The sequence below is a fragment of the Lontra canadensis genome, unplaced genomic scaffold (assembly GCF_010015895.1).
Source record: "Lontra canadensis isolate GAN:19392208 unplaced genomic scaffold, GSC_riverotter_1.0 scaffold242, whole genome shotgun sequence".
In the NCBI taxonomy this organism is placed as follows: domain Eukaryota; kingdom Metazoa; phylum Chordata; class Mammalia; order Carnivora; family Mustelidae; genus Lontra; species Lontra canadensis.
In genome coordinates this window covers 43,840-58,351 of record NW_022631236.1, presented here as the reverse complement: position 1 = coordinate 58,351, position 14,512 = coordinate 43,840, and the positions used below count along the sequence as shown (strand labels likewise).

The 14,512-nt window shown below is 39.8% G+C and overlaps 1 protein-coding gene across 2 annotated transcripts in view; it reads right to left on the bottom strand.

Annotated features, from left to right (window-relative positions):
• The window catches only part of LOC116862434 (glycine N-phenylacetyltransferase-like), a 62,376-nt gene that overhangs the window by 19,537 nt on the left and 28,327 nt on the right, over positions 1 to 14,512 (bottom strand). Inside the window, exon 1 of one of the 2 annotated variants that reach the window (XM_032849716.1) lies at positions 7,755 to 7,937. The exons of the other annotated variant lie outside the window; for it this stretch is intronic. The gene's annotated coding sequence lies outside the window, so the exon portion shown is untranslated. Of the gene's footprint in view, positions 1 to 7,754; positions 7,938 to 14,512 lie in introns of those variants that run through there. 2 annotated transcript variants of the gene reach the window in all.

The following is a 14,512-nucleotide window of genomic DNA, read 5'->3' as shown; positions in this document are numbered from 1 at the left end:
CCACCCTACCCTGGTTAAAAGCAAGTCTTGAAATGATCATCTCATTCCAATAGCTTAACTATGCACCAAAACAAAATGCAACACTATTAGTCTATCAACTCATAGTTATGATTCACATTGTCTAGCATCCAATAAAAAATGTTAGGCATGGAAAGAATCAGGAAAACATGATCCATAAGCAGGAGAAAAAAAAAAAAAACAGTAAAAACGGACCCAGAGGAGAAGGGAGAAGAACCACATGGTCCTCTCAATTGATGCAGAAAAAGCATTTGACAAAATCAAGCATCCATTCCTGATTAAAACACTTCAAAGTATAGGGATAGAGGGAACATTCCTGAACTTCATAAAATCTATCTATGAAAGACCCGCAGCAAATATCATCCTCAATGGGAAAAAGCTTGCAGCCTTCCCGTTGAGATCAGGAACACGACAAGGATGCCCACTCTCACCACTCTTGTTCAACATAGTATTAGAAGTCCTAGCAACAGCAATCAGACAACAAAGAAAAATAAAAGGTATCCAAATTGGCAATGAAGAAGTCAAACTCTCTCTCTTCGCAGATGACATGATTCTTTATGTGGAAAACCCAAAAGACTCCACCCCCAAACTACTAGAACTCATACAGCAATTCAGCAACGTGGCAGGATACAAAGTCAATGTACAGAAATCAGTGGCTTTCTTATACACTAACAGTGAAAATACAGAAAGGGAAATTAGAGAATCGATTCCATTTACTATAGCACCAAGAACCATAAGATACCTGGGAATAAACCTAACCAAAGAGGTAAAGGATCTGTACTCGAGGAACTACAGAACACTCATGAAAGAAATTGAAGAACACACAAAAAGATGGAAGACCATTCCATGCTCTTGGATCAGAAGAATAAACATTGTTAAAATGTCTATACTGCCTAGAGCAATCTATACTTTTAATGCCATTCCAACCAAAATTCCACCGGTATTCTTCAAAAAGCTGGAGTAAATAATCCAAAAATTTGTATGGAACCAGAAGAGACCCCGAATCGCTAAGGAAATGTTGAAAAACAAAAATAAAACTGGGGGCATCACGTTACCTGACTTCAAGCTTTACTACAAAGCTGTGATCACCAAGACAGCATGGTACTGGCATATAGGCACAGACACATAGACCAGTGGAACAGAGTAGAGAGCCCAGATATGGATCCTCAACTCTATGGTCAGTTAATCTTCGACAAAGCAGGAAAAAATATACAGTGGAAAAAAGACAGTCTCTTCAATAAATGGTGCTGGGAAAACTGGACAGCTAGATGTAGAAGAATGAAACTCGACCATTCTCTTACACCATACACAAAGATAAACTCAAAATGGATAAAAGGATAAAAGACCTCAACGTGAGACAGGAATCCATCAGAATCCTAGAGGAGAACATAGGCAGTAACCTCTTCGATATCAGCCACAGCAGCTTCTTTCAAGATATGTCTCCAAAGGCAAAGGAAACAAAAGTGAAAATGAACTTTTGGGACTTCATCAAAATCAAAAGCTTCTGCACAGCAAAGGAAACAGTCAAGAAAACAAAGAGGCAACCCACAGAATGGGAGAAGATATTTGCAAATGACAGTACAGACAAAAGGTTGATATCCAGGATCTATAAAGAACTCCTCAAACTCAACACACACAAAACAGACAATCATATAAAAAAAAATGGGCAGAAGATATGAACAGACACTTCTCCAATGAAGACATACAAATGACTATCAGACACATGAAAAAATGTTCATCATCACTAGCCATCAGGGAGATTCAAATTAAAACCACATTGAGATACCACCTTACACCAGTTAGAATGGCCAAAATTAGCAAGACAGGAAACAACATGTGTTGGAGGGGATGTGGAGAAAGGGGAACCCTCTTACACTGTTGGTGGGAATGCAAGTTGGTGCAGCCACTTTGGAGAACAGTGTGGAGATTCCTCAAGAAATTAAAAATAGAGCTTCCCTATGACCCTGCCATTGCACTACTAGGTATTTACCACAAAGATACAGATGTAGTGAAATAAGGGCCATCTGTACCCCAATGTTTATAGCAGCAATGGCCATGGTCACCAAACTGTGGAAAGAACCAAGATGCCCTTCAACAGACGAATGGGTAAGGAAGATGTGGTCCATATACACTATGGAGTATTATGCCTCCATCAGAAAGGATGAATACCCAACTTTTGTGGCAACATGGACGGGACTGGAAGAGATTATGCTGAGTGAAATAAGTCAAGCAGAGAGAGTCAATTATCATATGGTTTCACTTATTTGTGGAGCATAACAAATAGCATGGAGGACAAGGGGAGATGGAGAGGAGAAGGGAGTTGAGGGAAATTGGAAGGGGAGGTGAACTATGAGAGACTACAGACTCTGAAAAAACAATCTGAGGGTTTTGAAGGGGTGGAGGGTGGGAGGTTGGGGGGAATTAGGTGGTGGGTGTTGGAGAGGGCACGGATTGCATGGAGCACTAGGTGTGGTGCAAAAACAATGAATACTGTTATGCTGAAAATAAATTAAAAAACAAAACAAAACAAACAAACGAACAAACAAACAAAAAAACAAAAACGGGCCCAGAGGAGACATTGCTAGGCCTATGGTCAAAATTGTTGTTTTGTTTTGTTTTTCTGTTACAACAGTGCCTCTTCCCTGTTGTAAGAGTCTCTCCCACTCTTTGCAATACTTGCAGATAAGGTTTCTCCTTGCCTAAAGAAATAAAAATGGGTAGATGCAGAGCTGTTGGAACTAGCAAACAAGGACATTAAATAGCTATAATAATATTACTCCTCATGTTTAAGAACATAAAGGACCACATGATCATGAGAAGAAAAATGGAAGACATAAAAAAGATGCATATGGAACTTATACAAATGAAAACATATAGCACCTGAAATGAAAGATACACTGGCTGTTTTTAGCAGTAGATTAGATGTTGCAAAAGAAAAGATCAATGAAATTGAAGATGCAGCAGTTGAAACTATCCATAACAATACATGAAAGGGAAAAAGGATCAGAAGACTTACTATTGCTAGCATGTCATCATTTCTCCCCCAAATTGATCTATAGTTTCAAATTAGCCATAAAACATCCCAAGTCTTATTTGAAGAAAGTCACAGATTCTAAAATTTACATGATTTCAGGGCTTATTAGAAAGCCACTGTAATCATCATAGAGGAGTCTTGGCATTAAGAAAAATAAACCAATGAAATGGAATAGAGTGCCCAGAAATAGATAGACATTTGTGGCCATTTGATTTGCTACCAAGATGTCTAGGGGTGCCTGGGTGGCTCAGTTGGTTAAGCGACTACCTTTGGCTCAGGTCATGATCCTGAAGTCCTGGGATTGAGTCCTGCATTAGTCCTTGCTTGGCAGGGAGTTTGCTTCCCCTCGAACCCTCCCCCTTCTCATCCTTTCTCTCTCTCTCTCTCTCTCAAATAAACAAATAAATTCTTAGATAAAAAAAGATGTTTAGACAAATGGAGATAGAATAGTCTTTTCAACAAATGGTGCTGATTTTTTATTTTAAAAAATCAAGGTGACTTCTTGACAGAGTCAGTGGTTGTAAATTTCTAAATGTAAATGTTAGAAGAAAGTCATTGTCTGTACTTATTTGTCCCTCTGCTACTTCCTGCATGACAGGTCATTTATCTAAAATAGTTCCACATTCCACTTTGGAATTTGAGTTTTATGAATTTGGGAAAGAATTTTTTAAAAAAGCAGACCTTAAAACATAACATTTTTACAGAACAACAACATCAGTCATTCTGTGGCCATGATGGAAGGAGACAAAAAAGAAACTGTGTCACAGTCATGTTTGAGCATGGACAAAACAAGAAGGCTGTCTTCTCTGCAAAAATGGCCAAATACTCCTCTCCCCAGGTAACAAGTGGCTGCCACTTCTTTATCCCTGTGCTTTCTTCCTGCTTCAAGGACAAGAGTCTTCAATAGAATTGCAGTGCTTTCTGACAGTATCCAAGCAGAGCAAACCCATGCTTCCTCGAACCCTTCCCCAAATCACCTGGCAAGTCCCTCCTGACACTGTTACTGAGATGTGGCACACTTCCTTAAGGTGTGCTGTCTCTCTTGTCGCAACAGACAATAAATCTGACTCATCTGGCTTCTAGGTGTGTTCCACATGGTCTTTGGCTAGAAGTTATTGACACTTAAATATTTAGCTCTGAGGCATTTGTTCTTGCTGGGTTGTTCCCTGTTCACTTTGACTTCCTAGGACTCCGATACATCTTTTCAGCTTAGGTCCTCAAGAATGTGGATTCTTCAGGGTGGTCATGAAAGATTTGGACTTGTAGAAATGAGCCAATATTAGTTTGTTTCTATGGAAAAACATCTAGGTCACAAAGAGTTCACTGTATGTTTGGATCCTGCTGCTTTAACATGTTGGGCAATGTGCAGAGTGGTGGCATGTTCCTGGTTTTTCTATGTGTGTGTCCTCTGTCTCTCTTCCAAATCACTGTCAGTCGTTTGAAGAAAACAAAATGGTGAAACAGCATTATGTAAACAAAACAAAACAAACAAACAAAAAAACCCCCACAAAAAAACAACCAACCACACAAACAACCCTATGTACATACCTTAATTAAAAATACTTTGTTTAGGGGCACCTGGGTGGTTCAGTTGGTTGAGCAACTGCCTTTGGCTCAGGTCGTGATCCTGGAGTCCCGGGATTGAGTCCTGCATCAGGCTCCCAGCTCTATGGGGAGTCTGCTTCTCCCTCTAACCTTCTGCCCTCTCATGCTCTCTCTCTCAAATAAATAAATAAAATCTTTAAAAAAATACTTCGTTTTTTAAAAAATGCTAACCGTCATCTGAGCTTTCAGCGAGTGGTGATCTTTTTTGCTGGTGGAAGATCTTGCCTCGATGCTGATGTCTGATCAGGGTGCTGGCTGCTGAAGGTTGGGGTGGCTAGGGCAATTCCTTAAAATAAGACAACAGTGAAGTTTGCCACATTGATTGGCTCCTTCTTTCACAATTTCTCTGCAGCATGTAATGCTGTTTGATGACATTTTACCCACAGTAGAACTTCTTTCAGAATTGGAGTCAATCCTCACAAACCCTGCCCCTCTACTCTGGCAGTGAAGTTTACATAATATTTTAAATTCTTTGTTGGCATTTCAACAGTCTTCACAGCATCTTCACCAGGAGTAAATTTCATCTAAAGACACACATTCTTTGCTCATCTGTAAGCAGCAACTCCTCATGCATTGAAGTATCATGAGATGGCAGCAAAATCAGTCAGCTCTTCAGGCTTACTTCGGATTCTAGTTCTCTTGCTGTTTCCAGCACATCTGCAGTTCCTGAAGTTCCTGCCTCCACTGAAGTCTGGAACCCCTTGGAGTTCTCCATGAGGGTTGGAATCAACGTCTTCTAAACTGTTAATGTTGATATTTTTATCTTTTCCCATGAACCATGCATGTCCTTTATGGTGTCCAAAATGGTAAGTCCTTTCCAGAAGTTTCTCAATTTACTTTACTCAGATCCATCAGAGGAATCTTCATTTGTGGAAGCTATCACCTTATGAATTTTATTTCTTAAAGAATAAGAATGAGACTTAAAAGTCAGAATTAGTCCCCACCTGACTCATGGGCTGCAGAATGGATGTTGTGTTAGCAGGCATGAAAACAACATTAATCTTGTCCATCTCCATTAGAGCTCTTGGGGTACTAGGGAAACTGTCAATGAGAAGTACTATTTTGAAAGGAATCTTCTTTTCGGAGCAGTAGGTCTCAACAGTGGCTGAAAATATCCAATAAACCATGTTGTAAACAGCTGTGCTGTCATTCAGGCTGTGACATTCCATTTACTGAGCACAGGAAGAGTAGGTTTACTGTAATTTTTTTTTGAGATTTTATATATTTATTTGTCAGCGAGAAAGAGCACAATTGGGGGAGGGCCAGAGGGCAGAGAGAGAAGCAGTCTCCCCACCGAGCAAGAAGCTTGATGCGGGATTTGATCCTAAGACCCTGGGATCATGACTTGAGCTGAAGGCAGACGCTTAACAGACTGAGCCACCAAAGATTTTATTTATTTGTTTGTCAGAGAGAGAGAGAGAGAGAAACATCGTGAGAGCACAAGCAGGGGGAGCTGCAGGCAGAGGGAGAAGCAGGCTTCCCACTGAGCAAGGAGCCTGATATGGGACTCAATCCCAGAACCCTGGGATCATGACCTGAGCTGAAGGCAGATGCTTAACAACTGAGCCACCCAGGTATCCCAATTTACCATACTTCTTAAGGTCCCTAGGATTTTCAGAACGTAAATGAACATTGGTTTTAACTTAAAGTCAGCAGCTGCATGAAAGTCCTAGATGGCATCTTCTTTCAATGGAAGGCTGTTTCATCTACATTGAAAATCTGTTGTTGAGTGAGGCCGTGGTCATTAATATCATAGCTAGATGTTGTGGATAACTTGCTGCAGCTTCTCTCAGCGGTTGCCCCTTCACCTTGCAGTTTGATGTTATGGAGACATTTTCTTTCCTCAGACCTCATTAACCAGCCTCTACTAGCTTTAGACTTTTCTTCTGAAGCTTCTTCACCTCTCTCGGGCTTCACATAATTGAAGGGAGACCTTGCTATGGGTTAGATTTTGGTTTAAGGGAATGTTGTGGCTGGTTTGATCTATCCAGCCAACTAAAGTATTCTATATCAGCAATGAGCTTGTTTTGCTTGCTTATTATTCATATGTTCACTGGGTAGCACTTTTAGTTTTCTTCAAGCTTTCCTTTGCATTCACAGCTTGGCTAACTGTTTGGTGTAAGAGGCCTAGCTTTCCACCTGTCTTGGTTTTTGACTTGCCTTCCTCATTAAGCTTAATAATTTCTAGCTTTTGATTCACAATGGGAGACATATGACTCTTCCTTTCACCTGAACACTTAGAGGTCATTGTATGGTTAACTCTCCTAGTTTCAATATTGTTAGAACACTTAGAGGTCATTGTATGGTTAACTCTCCTAATTTCAATATTGTTATGTCTCAGGGCATGGGGATGCCCAAGGAGAAAAAGAGAGACATCAGAAGGGCAGTCAGAAAACACACACCAGTTAGTGATGAATTTCAACATCTTATATGTGCACAGTTCATGGCATCCCAAAAGAATTATAAATATAACACCAAAGATCACTGATCACAGAGCACCATAACAAATATAATAATAATGAAAAAGTTTGAAATACTGTAAGAATTACCAAAATGTGACACAGAGACACAAAGGAAGCAAATACTTTTGGAAAATGGTGCCCATATACTTGCTTGATGTGGGCCACCACATACCTTCAATTTGAAAAAAACACAGTATCTGCAAAGTACAATAGAGGAGCTCAGTCAGACAAGGCATGCCTGTATCTATCTACTTATTTCTTTTCTGACTTTGAGTACAGCAAACTTCTTGTGAGTCACATGCAGGGGGGCGGGGGAAAAACTACCTCCCTTGTGATATAACCAGAAGGATTAAATATGATAACATATGCAGTCCCCACACATTAAAGGCTCCGTTCACCCCCTTCTTCCAGCAACTGTCCAATCTCTCCTCATTCATTTATTAGTGCAGGTCAGAGACCTGCAAGAATTTTTCATATTACCTAACAAGTTATCCTTCACAAACTAAGTGCCAGATACATGTTTCTTAAGTTATTCCTTTTCCTTAGGTATATTTGATTTATCTCACTTAAGTGGAAATGAGGTCATAAAGCAATCATTATTATTTTTTTAATTTCTTTTTAGTTTGAGTCCCCACCTGGAAAGCTGTCTCCACACCAATCCTTTCAGGTGTCCCCAGAAACAAATGAAGAAGAGCAGATGCCTAGATGATGAAACTTCCCTCTGGTGCTGTCAGTTCGGCAGGGTCTTGCAGACTGCGTTTAGGTTTGTCTCCTCCAGAAATTACTGAGCGGAGGTTCATGTAGTGGACTTTGTACATAAGCAAAAAAATCTGGGTGTCAGCTCTTTTGAAATCCAGCCCTTCTTCTCTGGCACTCTTGTTGAGGGAGCTAGCTCTGGAGGGGAGAGAGGCTGGCCATGTGCCACCTGAACTGCTTTTTTCCAAAACACCAGGTTGCTCTTTAGCCCCATGATTCTGCAGTCCTAAAGCTGTGTGATACCAAAAGTCCAGGTATCAGAAGGAGGGGCATGTTGCATAAGCCACACCTTTTACCTCTCCTTCCCATTCCCAAGTACCTGCAATGAAAGCAGGGTTATAAGAAAGATAGGAATGAGGTCTGATTTGCAGAATCTGGTCTCTTTTCTTTCACATGTGCAGAAGAGAAAATATTTGCATGGAGTGACTCAAGTTGTTAGGATCCTCCTTTTTAAGGATAAGCTGTGCCCTCTCCCCTGCCCATTTTGAAGCTGTGGTTAAACATCCCAATGCCTCAATGGGGACACTTCTTAGTCTCATTATTATGGAGGAGGTTACTGAGGCTCGGTGTGACTGAATTAGATAGATTTTAAACCCAGAGCCTTTTCCCTCTGAAAAGTGCCAGCTACCCCAACATTAGCACTTGTTCTACCATTCTCAGAAAGGAAAGGATGGTTCATAGAAAACATATTTTGAGTCTCAGCACCTCTGTGTAAAACAACCAAGGAGGGAAGTTTGACACTCTCTAGGTCCTTGTCCTCATCACCTTTATCCTTGTTCACCAGGTTAGTGGTTAGTTTCATTATGTTGGGAAGAAGAGTCCTTCCTATCAGAGGAGCAGAGACAGAAGTGACTAGTGTTGAGAGAGAAAGTTGAAAAGGCTCGTGAGCTCCTTCAGTCCATGGACACAGCAGAACACAGGTCTGCACATATTTCTCCCTGCCCTCTCTAGGAGTCTTGATTCCCAGAATACCAATTCTCAATTTTATCTCATAAGGTTGATGTCATTATAATCATTCCTTACTTTTTCTCCAAGACCAGAGGCCACTGAAACTGCTCTGTCCCTATCAGCAGAGTGGATGTTTTGGTCCCTATAGAGTCCACATCTCACAAAGGCTGACTACAACAAAAGGGTAGTGTCCCCTGTGCCCTAGCCCCAGACCCCAGAGCCCTAAGTCTCTGTCTCTTTCAGCCTTAACACTCAGTCAGTCAAGATTTGGGTCTCTTTGGAGAGGAGAAGGGAGTTGAGGGAAATTGGAAGGGGAGGTGAACCATGAGAGACTATGGACTCTGAAAAACAATCTGAGGGTTTTGAAGGGGCAGGAGGTGGGAGGTTGGGGGATCCAGGTGGTGGGTATTGGAGAGGGCACGGATTGCATGGAGCACTGGGTGTGGTGCAAAAATAATGAATACTGTTATGCTGAAAAAATAAAAAATTAAAAAAAAAAAAGATTTGGGTCTCTACCACCCATATCTTAAACTAGTCTCTTAACCTCTCTGGGTGGTTTCCCCAGCTGACAAAAATGTTGTATCAGGTAACCAAGAATTTTTCATGCTCTTCCTCAACTCTGTGGTTATTATCCTTGCTCTGTTCTATGAAAATACAGTTATAAATCTCACACATTTTGGGGCCAAATACAAGGAGAAAGGTTCAGGAGCAGTGGCATTATTTCTATCTATGTGTTTTCCTCTGGGTGCTGGTTGCAGGTCCAGGCGATGATGACAGAAGCAGCATCACATAGTGGCTCAGAGGGAGGATGACTGGGCTAAATCAACAGGGTTGAGATCCTGACTATACCACTTCCCTACTAGATGTCCTGGGACAAATTATTTCCTCTTCCCATGCTTCTGTTCTTGTATCTAGAAAGAGGAGTAAATATGGCACTCACTCTTCAGGGTTTTGAGGAAATATTAAGTTCTTCCCCTGCTCTGCCATAAGTGAGTCTGTGTGTCCTCTCTTTTTGAAGAGGTGCCCTTCCTTAATTGGAATTCAGGGTGGTGTGTTGCCTTGTGTCTGCAGATCCTTAATGAGTTCCAGAAGATGTATGATTTGTAGTTTATCCAGCATTTTCTTATCATCAGTGTGGGAGCAATGCTTTTTTTTTTTTTTTGAGATTTTATTTATTTGAGAGAGAGAAAGACAGAAAGGATGAGGGGTGAGGGTCAGAGGGAGAAGCAGACTCCCTGCTGAGCAGGAAGGCCAATATGGAACGTGTTCCTGGGACTCCAGGATCATGACCTGAGCTGAAGGCAGTCACTTAATAAACTGAGCCCCCAGGCACCCGAGAACAATGCTTTTTTTCCAGCTTTCAAAACCCTACAAATAAGCAGAAATGAAATTACGTCTTTTCTTCATTTAGATATACATAATTATAATGGCTTAGACAATAATTGCTTGAAGTTCCTGATACATGATAAGTATATGTAAATATTTTATTAAATAAAGAAAGAGTAATTGAATACAATGAATTAGGCATGTACAGATAGTTAGTGGAGATAATTCTTTTCTGGTGCTCTAGGTTTAGTCCTTTTCCATGAGACTCCTATTTATGAAATGACAGAGAGAAAAATTTTTTAAAAATTTCCCATGTTGTTCTACTGAAGAAATGTGTGTACCTCTCCTTCAAAAAACTCTTACTGAATCACTTAATTCACTAAATCCACAAAACCCATTTTGACTTTTCTGATGAGTTTATCCTGTACTCCTGTGTATACATATTCACATCACCGTGTTAGATGAAGCTTGCCTCAGTCTGGAACTCCTGCTCCTCACAAATAAACACATGATAAAATGTTACCAAAATATGGTCAGTCAGCTGATTGCCAGCAAATGATTGGTCACAGAAGAAAGGGATCAGGGCAAATCACTTCTGTCTTTACAAGAGCTGATTTTGGAGTGGAAGATAGATGTTTCTGTTGGACAAGCCAGAGACCTTGGAAGTTAAAGCAGATGAGACAAAACCAGGCTGACTTTTTCAAAACGTCCCAAACCATTTTCCTTCCCATGATGGAGATAGAGTTCTAAACCATGAAAGTCAGAAAGATTTTCTGAAGCCCATATTGCTTGAACACTTGTTGAAGGAAGTGGCTATACTTAGTATCTGAGAGAAAAAGCTTGTCACTTGGTACTTTTCAGGCTGATGGTGTGGGAACAGGGCAAATTCTCTCTTGTCCTGATTTGGCCTCCAGTCTTAAGCAGGACCTCCATGCCTGAGAGGGGCTCTTCCCCAGCATGCCTGTCCCTCCTCCTCATGGCAGGGAACCTTAGCCTCATCTTTATGGCAGAAATTGCATGGAAGACTATTTCCTACCATTCCCCCTGTGGTAGCATAGATTTACTAATGTGGAAATAGGATCCTGAGCTCAGGACAATTTCCTGTCCCTCTCCAGGAGTTGTGGGCTTTTATTTGTTTTATTTTCCTCCAGCAACAGTGCCTTGAAGTTGGAAGGCATTATTACTGCTCTTCCAGCAGTTTAAGAGTTTTGGAGAAGAGAGCCCAGATAAGGGTTGCATTGCATGCCTTTCCCACAGAGACATTCCCTACAAAATCAAGGAAGGCACTTTCCTGTCTTCAGTCTGTCCCCAGTCTTTCATGTCAACACCTGGGGAAGGCCCATGGAGAAGAATCTGTAGGTGGTTAGGACTCTTGTATCTGGAGCTCCAGGGGCTTCCTACTGTCACACTAATTCACATTCAATCTTCAGCAATTTAATAAAATTTTAACTAATTTTTTACCTGTTGGTATGGAAGCCACCTTGTTCCTCTCGTGCTCTGCCACAGGTAAAACAGTCTGTGTGTCATTTCTTTTCTCTCTTGGTTTTCAGGCTACTCGGTTGTCCTGTGCCCTCAGTTCTCTAGTGAGTTCCAAAAAATTATGATTTTGTAGTTTTTAATCCAGCTTTCCTCATCATTAGGGTGAAACCAGTGCTCTTTAAATCCCAGTCAAAAGCCTAATTGAGGTTGTCTTTTCTTAATTTACATATGTGTTGTTCTGCCTTACTTTTGGTATCAATCTAGAAACTACATGAAGGGTTGGCGATAGCAAAAAATAAAAAATCCAAAGCTATTTGATTACTTGTAACTAGTTGGACTGTAAAGTTTTAACTGGTTCTTTCAGTGGGGGGTGTGTGTTATGGTCTGAGTTATTTATTTTGGCAGCTAAATTAAAGGATAAATATAATATAACCAACCAACATGTCCATCTTCTATGGGTAAGATCACCCGTTTTCAAGAATCCATTCCACCAAGTATAATGTATACTCTCAGGAAGGTTTTTTTCACTTCAGATCCTTTTTAAAAGATTTTATTTATTTCTTTGACATAGAGAGAGAGAACACAAGCAGGGGAAGAAACAGGCTAGAGAGGGAGAAGTAGGTTGGAGAGAGAGAAGAGGGCTCCTGCCAAGCAGGGAGCCGGACATGGGGCTCAATCCCAGGACCCTGGGATCATGACCTGAGCTGAAGGCAGACACCCAACTGACCGAGCCACCCAGGTGTCCCTCACTTCAGATTCTTTGTGAGGAGAAGTAGCCCACTAAGAGTACTGGACAGTCAAACATTTGGAATGGCCTAAGATCCCCAGAGCACAAGAAGTCTTTATCCTTGATTGGCACAGAAAAGCCAGAGTCCTACAGGTGCTAAGATGTCAGACACTTCTCAAGAGAGTGATCAACTTTAGTGGAGCTATCAGTTTATTTTCTCTGGGTTTTGACATGATAGACCATATCAGGTACATCTAAGATATTTCTACCTCCTCTTTCAGGACAAGAACAATTTACTTCACTTAGATGTTGCTTGTAAAATGTGCATTATTGAAAATGTTGGTGTAATATCCTATTATTTCATCCCTAGCTTTTTCTATATCCAAATGTCCAAATTCTTATTTCTTTTTCAGGAATTATTATTCATGGTTTCAAATGTTGAGTCTCCTTGTTATTTGACTTTCAGTATCTATAAAAAGAAAATATTATGGAAAATTGACAAGGAGAGGAGCGTCTGGATGGCTCAGTAGGTTAAGCAGCTGACTCTTGGTTTTGGCCCAAGTTGATATCTCAGGGTTGTGGAACGGAGCTTTGCATAGGGCTCCACACTCAGCATGGAGTCTGCTGGAGATTCTCACTCCCTTTCCCTCTGCCCTTCCTTCTGCTCTTGCCCTCTTTAAATAAATTCATTAATTAATTAATAAAATCCTAAAAAAAAAGAAAATTGACAAAGGGAAATGTCCTTTGAGATTGAACTGATTCATGTGATTAAATCAAGTAATGATTAAATCAAGTAATGATATTTACATAAGTAGAGTTATAGCAACCCTATCCTAGATATTTGTTTATAGTTATTTTATTTTTTAAAGATTTATTTGTTTATTGGAAAGAAAGAGAGAGAGAGAGAGCATGAGTTGGAGAGGCAGAGGAAGATAATCGTCAAGCAGACTTCTTGAGCACAAAGCCTGACTTGGAGTTTGATCCCAAACAGATTTATATACATAAATAAATATATATATATATATATATATATATACACACATATATATGTATATATAAATATATACAGTTTTATATACATAAAACAGAATATGATTCAGCCTTAAAAGAGAAGGAAGTCCTGTGTTGATTAAACTTGAAGACATTGTGGTAAATAAAATAAGCCAATCACAAAAAGACAAACACTGCATGAGTCCACACATGAGGTGTCTAAAATAATCAAACTCATAGAAGCAGAAGGTAGAGTGGTGGTTACCGGAGCTGGGAAAATAGAAAAATGATAAGCTGCTGTTGAATGGATATAACATGTCTGTTATGCAAGATGAGAAAGTTCTAGAATTCTGATGTACAATATTGTGCTTACAGATAACAATAAGGTACAATAATAGACACTTAGATATTTGTGAAGAGCTCATATTTTTAACCAGAAATAAATGAATAGGCAAATAAATATTAAAAGTGGGGGGACAAAGCCATTAGAGACCAAAACACCCCCGTATTTCATATAAGGAGCAATGATAAGAATTGTTGTTGGCTTCTCATCATAAATAGTGCTACAGAAAAAAAAATTCATATAATTGTATATTCAGTGAAAATATCCTTCACAAATTTTGGATAGAATAAAATCATTTTCAGAAAAAATAATCAGCTATATAACATTACCAGAATCTGTGCTATTTTATGTTTTCAATCACCAGAAAATCCCAGTGCTGTGATGACAATCACAGATGTCACATAAAAATGCCACCTTAGATGAGCAGAATTTTAGGTCATCTTGCTTCTTGCTTAATGCATCAACCTGGATAATTCTATATCTTTTTCTACAATTAGTACATCCCCTGTGTCTGTCTTTCCTGATAATTGTACCTATGTTACACTACTTCATTACAGATGTGAGAATTTTGTTGTTGTTTAGCTTTATTGAGACGTGAGAATGTTGTTTTGGAAAATACCATGGAGTGAAAAATATATATGCCAAAAAGTATACATAGAAAGAGCTGTAGATTAGTGTATTTATAAGTTAATAAGTCACTGTTCTATTCTCAAATAAATGCCTTTTTAAGGGAGACAGAAAAATTTATTACCTTAAAAATGTATTATCTGTCATATTTGATGACAGTGCAAAATTCTTTCTGCTTACTTTCTAAACTCTTAGAA